Genomic DNA, 16,422 nt, shown 5'->3' with positions numbered 1-16,422 from the left:
CTTCGTCAGTATTCTATCGAGAAAATGTTTGTTCTTACGAGAGTTTCGCGAGCTAGGTAATTTAAACTTTGTTTTTTCTTTTTTTTTTTTTTTTTTAATCTTTTGTTTGATAGAAAATATTATCATTGAGATTAGAAATGAAAACGGAACGTTTAGAGAAACGTATTAGTTAAATTGATAATTCTTAGAACTCGTTGACTAATTGAATATTTATTTAAATACGTTTTGAATATTTTTTTCAACGAGATAAGAAAACATCTGATATTCGTCGGTCGTTTAAATATTTCCTGATTGATTCTAACGAAATTATTCATTTTCTTTGCGACGAGTATAGTCATTAGATCATGCAATAAATACTAATATATTTTTTCGAACGAAAAGTCGATTACATAAAAATGCAATAGTAGATCGAAAGTTAATCAGATTATCTTCAAAATCAATTACTATTTTACTCGATATTTTAGGCTAATTTTTTGTCCCCGTAAAATTATGAGCCTAACAAGGACAACGAGTTTCTAAAAGAAATCATTTATTTGTAATATTACGTAGGTATTTTTGATATTATCCAGTATATATATATTTGAGTTTATTATTTTATTATTTTATCGTTATTTATTGGATTTGAATTATAAACGAATTATTAGTATGGTCCTATTATAAATATTAAGTATACGTTTAAAATATTACAAATTAATTATTACATATTGAAAATATTATTAAAAATTATGATTACACATATATTTAAAATATTATTAAATTATAATTATATATTTATACTAAACAAAACATTGCGACGATGTATTGGAATGGAAATATTTTGTATAAAAAAAAAAGAAGTCTTTGAAAATTAATTAGATAAAAAAGAACAATTAATCGTAAAAAGTTTCTAAAATGAAAATAAGTCAGATGAAGAAAGTTTAAAATAAGGTTTTGCTTGGTTGCGTCCTCCATCTTTTATACGTTTAATAAACGGCGATATGGGCAAACGACCGATCGACAGATGCTCGTTACGTAGTATATGCTTTTTTTTTCTTTCTCTTACCTTCTTTCTTTCTTTCTTTCTTTCTTCCTTTCTTATTATTGGTATTTGCCTTGCGTCTGAGTTTTCTTCGAAGAGCCACGTTTTCTTCGATCCCCACAAGAAGTTACGAACATCGAAATGTCTTCGACGTGCCGATGCATTCTAGTCTACGTTTTATAAACTCCTTACCGTTCACAACGATTCTTCCCAACTTTATATTCATTCGTCTTTCTATATATTTTTCTATCAGATTACATTTTTCTTTCTTTTTTTTTTTTTTATATCCAGGGGGGCAGCAGCAACTTTTTTCTTATCGCCAACTTCTTCCTTTTTCTCCTTCCGGTCATTTTGAATTCTTCAAACGCTTTTTACCGTTCGTAAACGATTTTTAATTTTATATTCGAACATATTTATTTATATTTTATTTTATTTTTATTTAAAAACATATACAATTAATTAATAATCGTTCTTTCGTTTTATTATTATAGTAATATCTTATAATTCGTACAAAATGCATAACTTCGTAATTCAATTAAATGAAATAATATATCTCGTTTAAAAGAGCATAAGTCGTGTTCTATTTTCTTTTATTTCTTTATTATTGTAAATTTCGTTAATTTTCTTATTTGTTAACAGTGTTGTTCAATTTTCTGCGGATGAAATTTGGAGGGAAAAAGATAAAAAGAAAAAAGAAGAATAAATTCCCATTAAAAAGTATATTTTTCGTTTAAAAAATATTTGTCCTTATCGCAATGTTTTTTTGTTATTTTTTTCTTCCTCTCTATTGTTTAGTTGCGTTGCAACCGTGTACGAAGGTTTGAAAGCTCGAAAATTGAGAATCGTTATGTAAACCTTGGTGCACTACTCTGCTCGCAATTGTCCTTCCTTCCTACCTACCTACCTACCTACCTACCTACCTACCTAACTACACCTACCTCGCTCGTTTTAATAGACGAAGATAAGGCAGAGACGAGTACGTGCGTTAAAACTACGTAGAGAGAACGTTAATACCGTTCTCTAATACTCGTTTTCCTTTCCCTCGGAGGCACACGCGCTCGGACTTTGCTCGTTATGCTATTTATCGGCCTTTATTACCGATTTTTATCACTTCCTTCTTAAGTATATTAGCGTAAACATACGCCACATGTGTTTTTATCTCTATTTCTCTATTTCTCTCTCTCTCTCTCTCTCTCTCTCTCTCTCAAACATCCACACACATACCATCTTATTTATTTATTTTTATCCTCGCAAAACAAAACACAATTCAACTTTTTTATATCTTATTTTTAATTATATATTTGTTATCGTTATTGTCTTCAGAGAATTTTAATTGCCAATAAAATATTTTCTACACAAATCGATGATTATATAACTTTAATTAGGATTTTATATTTTATATATAAATTTTCTATATAATTATATAATTATATAATTATAATTTCTATATTTAATATATAATATATATATATATATAATATATAATATATAATTTCTATATTTTATATAGAAATTTATATTAATTGATAAATAATTTAAATGATATTATATAGAAATAAGAAAAATTTATATTAATTGAGATATATAGATAATTTATTATATTATATAGAAATTTTGTATTTTAATCTATAGACTATTTCCATATCGAATTTTTTGTCCGGAATATTTGACGAAATTCGAAACAAATACGAGTCATTTTATTTTCTTTCGTACCTATTTTGATACGTCACTTGAAAAATAATTGTTCTTCTAATTAGAGTTAAAAAAAAACAAAAAAAAAGAAAAGAGTCCAAGAAGTTCGAGTTTCCTTCTTCTACTACTTGCTGATTGTGAAGGAAGCTTTAGCCTAGCTACTTGACAAGAAAGAAGTCTCCTTTCCGGGGCTCGAAGTTTCTCTCGGTGCATCTTATTCTCAGTTGCAAACGATACACGGCCGACAAACTTCTACACTGTTTTAGTCTCTTAAAAAGTTTTTTTGCATTCGTTCGTTTTTCGTATCAGATTTTATTTCGCCCTCTCTTCCCCTTTCCCAAATTTTAACGTACAAATATAATTTTCGAAAAATCGATCGACCGATCAAAAGAGGAAGAAAAAAAGGTAAATCAAATTAATTACATATTTTTTCGTCATTTTTTACGAATTTTCTTAGAAAAGAAGTGTTTTTGTTTATACTAGAGTGAACCATAAATAAATTCGTGCGTTTTTTAAATTAATATTTCACTCGCATTTTTTTTTAATTAATAGAACAAAATACAATCAATTTCTTCAACGAGAATTATAAATAATTTATCCTGACGTGTGATACATTAACATTAATAGAAAAAAATAATATTACAATGATAAATGTAAACCTACATAACTCTATTAGAATACCAAAATAATGAATTAGCCGAATACTTGTTTCTCTAGATCAAAAGAATAGATTTTAGTCTACGTATATTAAATCAATATTATTTTCCAACAAATTTTCTTCCCATATGATTCACTCGCGTATAAAAAATAATTTGATTGACTTCAACAAAATAAAAATAAAATTGTTCTATCTGAAGCAACTTAATAATAAACGCACGTACTTATGGTTCACCCTGATAGGTGGTCGGATGATGAGTCATATCCAAAAAAAAAAAAAGAAAAGAAAAGAAAAATAAAAAAACAACAAATTGTGTTTTTCAACAGACACTGGCCATAACACATCGTTCTCTTCCACTTCCATCCCTCTTTTATCTTTTTCTTCTTCTTCTTCTTCTTCTTCCTCATCATCATCTTGTTCCTCGTCATCTTACGGTCACCGTTCGAGTCCCTAGTCCCGCCCCCTCCTACTTCATTCGTCGTGTGCGTCGTGAAAAAGTGGAATTAGGTACGGACCCGAAACTCGATCTCTCCTTTCGTCCAAACAAAGGAATCCGAGAGTGCAACGCGATACTCAAGGGTTACTACTCCTATATATACTCCCCCTCCCCCTGCCCCCGGCCCATCCCCCTCACCTCTTCACCCCTCACCCCTCAACCCCCTTTCTCATTCTCGTGTCATGATTTTGGAACGATCTTTTTACGGTAAATACTTGATACAATAACAAGGGTGGGCCCCGAAGCTTTTTTTTTTTCTTCCCTTCGTAGCTGGGTCAAAAGTTTTCCACTTAGGTTATTTTAAAATATCAATTACTCTTTTTTTCTCTCGAGGGCTCCGTTTAACTAACCTTTTTCTTTTTCTTTTGTTTTCTTATTTTGGTGACCATTTCAAACGATTTTATAAATATTTCTAACGCGATATATTATTTTTATTTTGTCTTTTTTTTTATTATTATTATTAATAAACAAATATGTAGAATTATATAATTGATTTTTGCTGACGTGATAGATTAACATAAATTTAGTATTCATATATAATGGTAATTTTTTGTCCTATTTGTTGAATATATTTTATCGTAAGAATTTTGAAAAGATCTTGAAAAGATTTTGAAATCTATTGAATTATAATTAATTTACGTTTGAGAAATTTTTGTATATATGTACAAATGTGCGGTTTTTTTGTTAACGATTATTATAATATTGAGTTATTGTGTATTAGGTACAACAACAACAACAAAACAATATGAAAAACTAAGTACGTAAAATTACAGTTAATCTTTTAATTTTCTAATTAAAAAATAAGCTATCATTATACCTGTCGAACGAGAATAATTGATTTTAAATATCAGTAAAGTACTCCTGGCCCTTTCTAGAAAGTTTCGACCTATCTTTTACAGTATTTATATCATAAAAATATATATATATATATATATCTAGAGATAATTCCAGGGCTTATTTAATTGTCTATACTTTAATCCTTCTTCGATAATTATTTTTCATTACATTTTCATCCCCCTCATTATCGCAAAACAATTAAGCCAAGTCATCACTTTCAAACGTTGACAAAGTTCGTATATTTTTGTTCTTTTTTTAAATCTATCTGTTTCTTTCTCTCTTTCTTTTTTTTTCTTTTTTTATCTTACTAAAGTTTTCTTCGTGAATCACTTAAATACATTACTTACATTTGCTTGAAGAAAGATAAAGAAAAAGAATAAGAAGAAGAAGAATAAGACGAAGACGAAGTAAAGTTCGAAACATTAAACATTGTAGTAGATTTTCGTAAGACGACGAGTAAAGTCGTCGTTGTTGACAGTGACGAATAATCGATGAAGCACTAAGGAATAATGTTTCGAAGTGCACTTCGATGACGAGCTCGAACTATATCTACTTACAGTCGTCTTTTTCTTGGTAAATTGACCCTCCTTGCTTTCGTCCATTATTTTATCGAAAACAAGACTGAAATAGAAGATAGATAGATAGATAGATAAATAGATAGATGAATGGATGGATAGATATTGACAAATAAAAAATCAAAAAATTACTAAGAACGTTCTCTTTTATATTTATTATTTTATATATAATATTTTTCTTAATAAAGAAGACATTTTAAAAAGTTCTCCAATTATTTACCAGTTCACACATCGCGGTATTTTAAATATACGATTAATATTTCAAATATTCGTATGTAATATTTATGATTGGTTAATACATCAATTTATTCGTCTCTGTGTAGATTATTATTTCGTTCATTATTTATTATTTTCAAAATTGATATATTGTCGATATATTTATTATTTCGATATTTTAAATTCGCAAATAAATTTCGCTAACGCCAGAAATTTGAGTATAAAATAAAAAGTGACCAAAACAAATTTGTAGATTCTCTCAACGACCAAAAAATTATTAATTCAAAACCAGTTTGACTACATTACACGTGTTGTATGTTAGTGAGTTTATTATAGTAAAAGAGAAGATAGTATAAAGTCTATATACAGAGTCGAAAAAATATTTGCTTGTACAATTTGGGGGGCGGGAAGGGGGGGGCTTGTCAAGTGGAAACATTTCGAGAAGCCTTGTTTTTGACAAGTAATCAACATTCGTAAACAAAATATTAATACGTAACATTGATGTACGATTAATAAACAAATTTTATCAACATTTAGAAAAAAGTAAATTAAGAAATATAAAATAAAAAATTAATTAAAATTTAGAAAAACAAAACTATCTATTCGTATAACGAATAAACGATCATTTTATTTAATAAAATACATTATAAACAATGATTCAATCCAACAAATATTGATTTAAATATAATAGGTGGTATTGAAAAATCGTGACCTGTCGTATCACTATCTTTCTCCCTTATTTTGTTTTATTTTTTTTTTTTTCCAAGAGGCTTCAACTTCCAAAACGAGCTGTCAGAAAGTTTTAAACTCGTTTCAAGCTCTTTCCCCTTCTCTCTCTCTCTCTTTCTTTCTCGTTTTCTCTCCGTTACTTTGCAAACCGTTGTATCGTCATTCCCCCCGTTGTTTCCTCGCTCGTAAAGTTTCGAGGCTTCGAGATGGCGTGCGTTTTCAGGCGAGAACATCCCCTCCGGAAGGTGATGCTCGTCAAACGATATCTCTTAAAACAAGCGCCCTTTTTACGAGATTCCCCTCCCCCTTCGCCCTTCCATCACCACCCCCTCCCACCCGTTTGACGGGTCGTTCTTTCTTAAATCGGGGCAACCTCGTTTATTCTTCGCTATCATTTTATTTTATTTTATTTTATTTTCTTTTTTTTTCTTCTTTACCCACGCTCCCCTTTCTCCCATCTATAAAATCTGTTCTCTTGAATAAAGAAAGAAGGGAAAGAAAAAAGAGAGGAAAAAGAAAAAAGATAGATGGTAAAAATAATTTCAGGGATATTTTGACTATCTCTCACGCTTTGCGATAAAGTCGACGAACTTTAGTGAAGTTTTAAGGATTGGAAAAATGTGATGGAAACAAAAAGGGTTGTCGTTTATTAGAAAATAATACCTAGTTGATACGAAGACGATTTGAATTTTTTGTATTCAATCGATATTTGTTAATTGTCCAAATTATAGTAACGTTACGAGGGGGGGGGGTTGCAAATATTGAGGAAAATAAAATATTTCTAATAAAATAAACACGTGTTCTGTAAGAACGAGAACGATTTGTTTACTTTTCTTTTTTTCTTTTTAATTATTAAATTAAACGTTTTATATATTTGATTAAAAATTACGTTAGAAATGTTTTTTGATCGATATAATAATGTTCACGGACTCGTAATATGCGTTATTTTGTCTTTTTTTCGTGCAGAAAAGGGTTCTAAGGCTACGTAAAGAATTACAAAATGCTTATGGTATACTGTTGCTATGGTCGAGCAATAAGTATACTTACACTTATTAGTCCATGTTAGAATAAGAGAAGTCCGTGATAGCCACGGAAGATGGATGCTATTTACGCACCGGAAATGACAATAAAAATAGGAAGCGTGGCTCGTAGTGACACGCGCGAACTTTTCTTTCATTCGCATTACTATATTTGGTCATCGTCATCTTATACTTTAGATTTGATTTTCTTTCGTTAATTATTGCTAAACTTAACAACCCTTTATGTACAACAATTTTTACTTTGAGTGGTGGGCTCCAAAAAAAACATATATCTGAATATGGAATGAGACTTTTTGTCAATTAGATAAAGAGTAATATAATATCTTTTATTTAGAAATGAATGATATATATACATTTAATAAATTTTCATTCTACATACATTTTACACACAAATTATATTTATATATTTTATATAATTTATTATATTATTATTATATATTATATAATTTATATATATATTTAATTATATATTTATATATATTTATTATTAATTTATATATATATATAATTTATATATTATTATATATTTATTTAATATATAATTATATATTATTTTAATAAAATTATTTTTACGAAATAACGCGAGTCTCGTAGGTTTATTGTTAAAAATTCTAGATTACTTTTATTTATTATTTTTTGTTGGGGGAAGGAAGGAGGGGGGCTGGAGATTTATTAATTTTTTCTTCCATTTATTATTGCAATGATGAATTAGAAATGAATGATATATATACATTTAATGAATTTTTTCATTCTACACATTTTACAAATTATATTTATAATATTATTTTAATAAAATTATTTTTACGAAATAACGCGAGTCTCGTAGGTTTATTGTTAAAAATTCTAGATTACTTTTATTTATTATTTTCTGTTGGGGGAGGGAAAGGGGCTGGAGATTTATTAATTTTTTCTTCCATTTATTATTGCAATGATGAATTAGAAATGAATGATATATACATTTAATGAATTTTCATTCTACACATTTTACAAATTATATTTATAATATTATTTTAATAAAATTATTTTTACGAAATAACGCGAGTCTCGTAAGTTTATTGTTAAAAATTCTAGATTACTTTTATTTATTATTTTTTTATTGGGGGAGGGAAGGAGGGGGGCTGGAGATTGATTAATTTTTCTTCCATTTGTTATTGCAATAATGAATTAGAAATGAATGATATATATACATTTAATGAATTTTCATTCTACACATTTTACAAATTATATTTATAATATTATTTTAATAAAATTATTTTTACGAAATAACGCGAGTCTCGTAAGTTTATTGTTAAAAATTCTAGATTACTTTTATTTATTTTTTTATTGGGGGAGGGAAGGAGGGGGGCTGGAGATTGATTAATTTTTTCTTCCATTTATTATTGCAATGATGAATCGTTCGTAATATTATCAAGCAAAGGGACACCACAGTTCCATATTCCACGACGTAAGTTTTCCGACGTAAGTCTTCTTCGTGCATATCCTTTTCTATTTCGCAATTAACATTCACGATACATTCCCGTCACGTATCCGCCAGGGATAGTTTCTTCGCACGCGACTTCGAACCCGAAGAGTTTCGTAAGAGATAAAGAAAGATACGAACAAGACCGAGGTACTTGAAACTTATTGTTGGGAAAAAAAAAAAATAAGAAACGAAAAAAAAAAAGTAAAGTAAAGTAAAGTAAAGAACAGGAAGGAGACACACGAAGGTGCTGGAAACGAAGGATTTTCTCTTCTTTTTTTTTCTTTCCTCTTATTTTATTTTATTTTATTTGATATTTTTTTTTTTTTTTTTTTTTGCCGTTATGGGGTCGCAGTTTGAACGACGACGACGACGACAACGGTCAGGTAGAAGAAACGTCATTGTCCTTTAGTCCCCCCCTGCCCCCTAACCCCCTTCAATTGACAATTTGAAGAAAAAGAGAGGAGTAGTGGCGCCCTTTGCATATTACACAGCTAGCATGTCGAATAAATTATGCCTTTCTTTCTTTCTCTCTCTCTCTCTCTCTCTCCTATTCGTCGAAAAAAAATCGCATTCGTTTCTCTTCGATGGAGAGAGGATCTATCGGGTCATAAATAATACATAAACGGAATATACCGTAGAATTTGGAGGAGCGTGAATCGTTTTGAAGAAGGAGAAAGAGAGAGAGAGGGGATGTTTGGAAAAAGGTCGGAGGATGAGAGGGGTGAATCATGTTATAGGAGAAATAAAAAAAAAAGAAGGATAGGAAAGAGAGGAGGAGGAGACGATAAGTGAACCGATTTAAAATAGGATGATCGTTTGAGAAACGGATATCTAATAATCGTTACTATACTTTTCGAATATTTTCTTTCGAATCAATGTTTCAAGTTGGATCTAACACCTCTCGCATTTTTCATCTATCAGATTTTCGATTCTTTATATATGTTTATATTAATGTAATATATTTTGTAATATATTATATACAATATTATATATATATTATATATATATATATATATTAATGTAATATATATATGTAATATATTAATATATTAATTTTATATTATGTTTATATTAATATTAAAATTCTTATTATATGTTTATATTTATTTATAATCGGATATAGGAATCGTGAAAATTTTCTAACCTTTTTATTTAACCGTTAAATATTGAAACGTGAATTTGTTTGACGTAAATTGTGATAAAAAGAAAAAATCAATTCGTGCAATATTTTTTCCGTTTGAAATCGGTGAACAATTAGAAACTTTTGATCGGTAGTGTGAGTATTATGTTTCATGTATTATTTCATGAATATAAATATAAATATGTATGATAGGAATGTAACTCTGGACAAAAAGCGTGGAAACGGAAGGAAGACATTATTTTCATTGTACTTTTTCCTAAACGATCCGTCATCCCTTTGTACCTTACGATTCACCAAGTCTACCATTCCTCCGACGTACTTGTCCTTTTCCCTTTGTATTATATTATATATATAGAGAGAGAGCTTTATTCGTGAACAACGTTTTATACACTTTTAAGTTTAACCGTGGAGAGGTAGGGGGGAGGCAGGATGAAGAAAAGGTGGATTGCTTGGAAGAGAGGAAGAATGTACTCGTAAAACGTTGCTAAACGTTGCTAACTGTATTAAAGAGATCGTTTACTATTTTATTTTCTCTTTCTCTTTCTCCATTTTGTTTTTTTTTTATTAATAATTTCGTTTTATTTTTCTATTTTGTAAAACAAATTTTAGTTACATGTATTATATTATAGATATATGCGTAATAAGGTTTTTTCTTTTTATTTCTTTTGAAACAAATTTGTCTTCGTATACGTATCCATATAATATTTTATACTGTTAACAATATTAAATATATCTTTCATTATTTTGTCTTCATTTCATTTTTATTTTTGTTTGTTGAGAAACGATTTTTCTTGACATATGTTGTATACATGTATCATATTAATACTAAATTAATATTATATATATATTAATTTTATTTTATTATTTATTTATTTTATTTATTTATTTATTATTTATAGTTGAGCCGTTTATTTTGAAAGTGGCCTAACTTCATATAACCTTAAATTGAGATATTTAAAGGTTTGCGTTTCAATGCAATTCAAAATATACGTAAAGAATAACAATGAGTTATGTTGCTTAATTGTATCTAAAGGTGTTCAATTTACAGTTCCTATTAAAATAATGGCAATTATTAAGTGAATAATATGCGTTTTCTTACCAAGAATGGAGTTAGGCCACTTTCAAAATTAACAACCAGATTCGTTATAAAATTTGAAGGAACCGAAGTCCATTCAACATAATTTAAGATGCTTCAAATTGCGAAAAAACAATACTTATTTTATTTTACATATCTTTATAACACTTTAAAAACATAAATTATGCGATTCAAAATATTTTTACAAACATAAATTACAAAACAATTTCTACTCATCTACATTTTGCGTATGTGAAAGGGATTTAAAGAAATCATGATGTTCCGGTGGTATATATCGTAATAAGTCAATTATGTCCTTGAATTTTGCGCTTGTAATTTGTCTTTATTTTTATACAGTGGTGTCAATACAATATTTTCGAACTTTCTTGGTCTACCCCGACGTGGTATTAAATTCAGGACTTTCAAATTTTCGTTCTCATTCATTGATGTCTTATAGAAAATCTTATTCATTTTTGACAAAACGCATCCAACATATTTTTAACCAGTTTATTGGTTCTCCGTTAGAATTCTTGACCCTTTTAAAAATTGCGTCTTCTAATAATTTTGTTGATACAAAAATCTTCTTGTCTCATTTCATGTACAATAAAGTTATTACCTTTCCGACACTTTTTGATAATATTGTAATACTCTCGGGGGACAAACAGTAAATTATTTGTTTTTAATGCCATTTCTACCACACCAAAATCTCTACTCCTAATGGAGTTAGGCCACTCTCAAAATAAACGGTTCAGTGATTCAACTAACTCTGAAAACTTATGTGTCCAGAATTACCGTATTTACTCGGAATATAAAAAATCTTAAATGCTTTATTGATAGATAATTTGAAGCTGTACATGTTACCGTGGGTAACCGGAAAAAAAATGAAAAATGGTGTTAGGCCACTTTCAAAATAAACGGCTCAGTTATTATATATATATATATATATAATATGAGAGAAACATAGATAATATAAATAATTATTATTAATATACGCGTATAATATTTTGTACAATTACTTTTCATTACTTTTTAAACACATATAATATTTCCTTTATACAATAATATTAATATGCTACTTATAAATAATTTCCTTTCCGAATGAAAGTTTCGTAGAAGGTAGAAGTACGTACCTAGCCATTTCTTGCGTTACGGAGACAAGGGCCTTTAAAAAAAATCTTTCGTATTATAACGAGCGTAACGGAGAAACCGTCGTCGAGATTGCGAAGGGCTCCTTCTTCTTCTTCTTCCTTTCCGTCGCGGCTCGTATAACGCGAGAACCGTTCGAAAGTTAATTCGAAATTTATTCATGGACACCACGGGACCACCCGTTTCTCCATATATATACTTTATAAATCCTTAGTATTTGTGCGAACACATTTACTCACACACTCGCATACACACACGTACGCATACAACTGTTCCTTCTCTTTTTCTCTCTCATCCTGATCCATGTAGCAAGGCAAAAGGGAAGAAGAAGGAAAAAGAGTAAAGGGACGGAAAAAAAAAAAAGGGAAGAAACTGCCACGCTATGAATACGTAATTTTATTACAATTAAGAATTAACTTGCACGTAGATATAAATGTATGAATATATACAGGGTGTCCCACATAACTCTAGTCACGATTTTTCAAGTACTTGCGATAACCTGACAAAAAAATACTTCAAACAATAGTTGATCTGTTTTTGATTGACTATACGTTGCAATAAAAAAAAGTTAGAACCAAATTTTTTTTTTAATGTTCTTTTTAATGCTACCTTTATTTTATTAAATAGCACTTTGTATTTTTGACTTAACAGTATTATAGCCCATATAAATTAAACGTGTAAAGTTTGAAAAATGTCGGAAAATGCAATACTGTAAATTGTACAACTTTGCCGTTTCTTTGAAAAGTTTCGATAAATATTTTTTATACTAAGAGTGAATGAATTTTAATGACTTTTATATTAAATTAAAGTACACTCTTTCTCTTACGTGTAGAATACCATATCGAGTTATAAATCGATCTGCAAAGGTTCATAAAAAAGCAGAGGAAAGTTGGCGAGTCAGGCATTGTTAGCATTGTCTAACCCGCCCAGACATTGCCAGCATTGCCTGACTCGGCCAGGCAATGATCATTCGCCATTCTATTCGCGTGCGATATTCCTTTTTTATTTACCATTTATTTGTAGAAATAATACCCCTATGTAAAAAAGAAAGAAAAATAAGAAAAAAAATGTAGGATAGATAAGAAATGTTTATGAGGGTGGGTCGCAACATTCCTTTTGGAAAAAAAAAGGTGTAACAATTTTTCCTCGGGAAAGACAAAAAACGGAAAGAGTGAGAGGGAGTGAGAGAAAGAGAGAGAGAGATAAAGAGGAGAAAGAAAATAAAAAGAAAAAGAAAGAGAGAGAGAGAGAGAGAGAAAAGAATCGAAGAAGGAAAAGAAGGAAAAAGCAGTCGCGTCGTTGCAGCCAGTAGTATCTGGCGAAAAATAAAGGACGTTCGTTTGCTCGTAAAACGAGCGGGATTATGTGATAGCCGGAATAGGGGTGGTAGAAGGAGGAGGAGGAGGAGGTAGGAGGAGGTAGGAGGAGGAGGAGGAGGTTCGGGGTCAGTCGGGTTTAGTAAGGAAAACGGTGAAAAATAGAAAAAAGAGAGATAGGGGTAGAGAGAAAGATTATGGTTGTGGCGTAGGATAGATAGATAGGCCGTACACCTATGGTCCACCATAAAAATCAGCACTGTCGATATCCTACGGATAGATTTATAACGTAGTAATAATAAAAAGCGTCGTGGAATATGGTTGAATATGGTTGAATATGGTGGTGGTGAAGTCGGCAGCGGCTTTATTAAAGCGTCCCTGAGTTTATGCAGGTCCCCTTAGGAGATCGATTCTAAGAGAGAAGGTTAGATGGAAAAACAGTGTTATTTTACTCTTTCTCTTTGGTTAGGTTACTCTCCTAAGTATATAAGTACATATATATACATATATGCACACTGTTGCAAATAGAAAAAGAAGAAGAAGAAGAAGAAGAAGGAAAAGGAAAAGGAAAAAAAATCGAACGCGACGAAGAGAGGACGTTTCTCCGCACGATCGATCAATCGTGTCGAATAGAATAAAAAATGCAACGCATCGCGCCGGATGCAACGTAGGCGAGTAGTTCGAGTTTGTGTTCGAGTTAGAGAAAGATAGATGGAGAGGGGAAATGAGGAGAAGCGTGGGGTTGGGTGAGGTTGGGGGGGGGAGGGATAGTAGACTTATCGACGATTCGTTCATCAAAGTGCATTACGCAACACGATGTTATTCTTGGAGTCGTCGTCTCGTGTTCTCAAACCGTTCGGATTTTCCTGGTTGCGTTGACGATATAGGCAAGGAGAGGGGAAGTGAAGGGAATAGAAGAGAGAGAGAGAGAGAGTACACAGTGTTTGACGTTCTTCAACTTATCGAGAGTCACGGAGACGCGATACTAGGACGGTGAATTATTATACTAGTTGAGAGACTGACTGACTTCAGAGAGAAAGAGAATTCTGTTGGTTATTGCAGTTGCAGTTGCAGTTGAAGTTGCCGTCGGAGTTGGTCGTTTGGCATTTTCGTTTTACGGACGCCTTCGTTTCGCGTGTTTTCGCCGAAGAACACCGCCTCCGGGCATACTCGGTTTATACGGATTATTATAGCTTTGCAGTTTACCTTGGTGGCAATCGGTACTGGCTGGCCATTGTTTCGAATAATCGATACCTATACCTCCAGCGGCGATAATATTTGCCTTTCGAATAATCTCGGACCCTTCGAGAGCTTAATCGACGTCTCCACCCCATAAGCTAAAGCCCACACACCGAACTAACATCCTCCGAAACTATCCTTCCTTTTGGGCTAGTCGATAATTATCTTTCCCCTTATGGGGAAATACGACATTTTATTTTAAACATTGGACGCGCGTATAGATATAATATTATACTAGATCTTATTCTCCAATATCCGATGATCACATCTTCTATTAGAATATTTTTTATACTATTTCGAAACGTACTATTATCATCCGAATACTTTTTATATTTCATCTCTATAATATTTCTTTTTTTTTTTATTTATTCTAATTAGAATACTTAAATGTATTAATGCATATTATCCTGTGTTCAGTCAAATGTCTACTAACTATAGTTTTAGCTTAAAGTGAGACTAGCATTGCTTTAAATTTCACAAACAATCCAGGAACATTCCATTACTTCATAAAAAGCATCAATACTAATGTATTTAAACTTAAATCATAATTATTGTCATTAAAAATACATTTGAAAATATTATTAGTTAATAACTTTCGCTTGAACACAGATGATACGTTAGTATTGGTTACCTCAAGTGAGATGAGAAAACGTTGGAGTCGTTCATAATTCCAATACTAAAGCAAAGTGATAGGAAACTACACAGAAGTAGAGATTATTAACTTTACATCTGTCTCTCTTTCAACTCATTAAAAAACGACGGAGACGACAAACACGAGCAATTGGAACACCATACGTTTCTTGATAAATTACCTCGGGAATAGAAGAAGAAGAATAAGAAGAAGAAGAAGAAGAAGATACCAAGGAAAATACATTTTGCAGTTGTTCTTCTTCTTCTTCTTCTTTAGTTAACTTGTAAATCGCATATACATACATATATATATACTTACACACGAGAGGTGTAAAGTTTACGGTCTTGTATCTTAACTTTAACCATGGAATACACACGATATTATTCGTATTCGCGATCCTCGGAATTCCTTTGTGCATAGCCGACACGACTTTCCCTTCCGGAGGGAGACCAAGATATGGAAGTCGTCGTCGAGATTCGACTCGTGTATTTTCTCTCACTCTCTTTCCCTCTCTTTTTACGTTCAGATCTTTTCTTGGTTCTCTCCTTGCTGCTTTTTCGAGTACTTAATAAACGAACGAACGATAAGAGAAAGAAAGAAAGAAAGAAAGAAAGAGAGGAAAGGTTGACGCCGAGAGTTCATCGAGTTTGGTTTGCTAGCAGAAGTAGAAGCAGCAGTAGCAGCAGCAGCAGCAGCTACAGGTTGTCGAGATTTTTTTCTTCCATCGAGTGTCATTGTGTCTTCGGTGGCACGACACTCTAGCGAAAAAAAAAAATAAAAGAAAACTCTAAGAGAAAGAGAGAGGGAAAGGGAAAGGGTGAAAAGATAGGAAAGGGACCTAGCTCTAAGCTCAAAAAAGACAGGCAAAGAGTGAGAAAGATAGAGAAGGAAAGGGTCGTATAAAAGGGCCATGACCCTCTTGAAATGTACTTCTTTCTTTCTTTCTTTCTTTCTTTCTTTCTTTTTCTTCTCTTTTTTTTTCTTTCTCTCTCTTGCTTGCTTGGTTGTATGCTTGCTTGCTTGCTTGTTTGCTTGCTTGCTTGCTTGCTTGCTTGCTAGCTAACTCTCTCGTGATCCTTGGTATTATTTTTGGACGAGGATGCTGTTTCCGGCGGTGCAACCAATTTGTATAATTACTGTTTTCTCTCTAA

General features: G+C 31.1%; 1 protein-coding gene across 16 annotated transcripts in view; it reads left to right on the top strand.

Moving 5' to 3' along the window:
- LOC122524814 (uncharacterized protein CG43867) overlaps positions 1-16,422 on the top strand; it is a 134,726-nt gene that overhangs the window by 4,293 nt on the left and 114,011 nt on the right. Inside the window, exon 1 of one of the 16 annotated variants that reach the window (XM_043647268.1) lies at positions 14,463-14,621. The exons of 14 other annotated variants lie outside the window; for them this stretch is intronic. The gene's annotated coding sequence lies outside the window, so the exon portion shown is untranslated. Of the gene's footprint in view, positions 1-14,462; positions 14,622-15,629; positions 15,973-16,422 lie in introns of those variants that run through there. One more of the 16 variants, XM_043647264.1, reaches the window with a different exon arrangement.

Source organism: Polistes fuscatus, unplaced genomic scaffold (assembly GCF_010416935.1).
Source record: "Polistes fuscatus isolate 324 unplaced genomic scaffold, CU_Pfus_HIC Scaffold8, whole genome shotgun sequence".
In the NCBI taxonomy this organism is placed as follows: domain Eukaryota; kingdom Metazoa; phylum Arthropoda; class Insecta; order Hymenoptera; family Vespidae; genus Polistes; species Polistes fuscatus.
The sequence above is the reverse complement of the archived record's forward strand: the minus strand, read 5'-3'. Positions and strand labels throughout refer to the sequence as shown.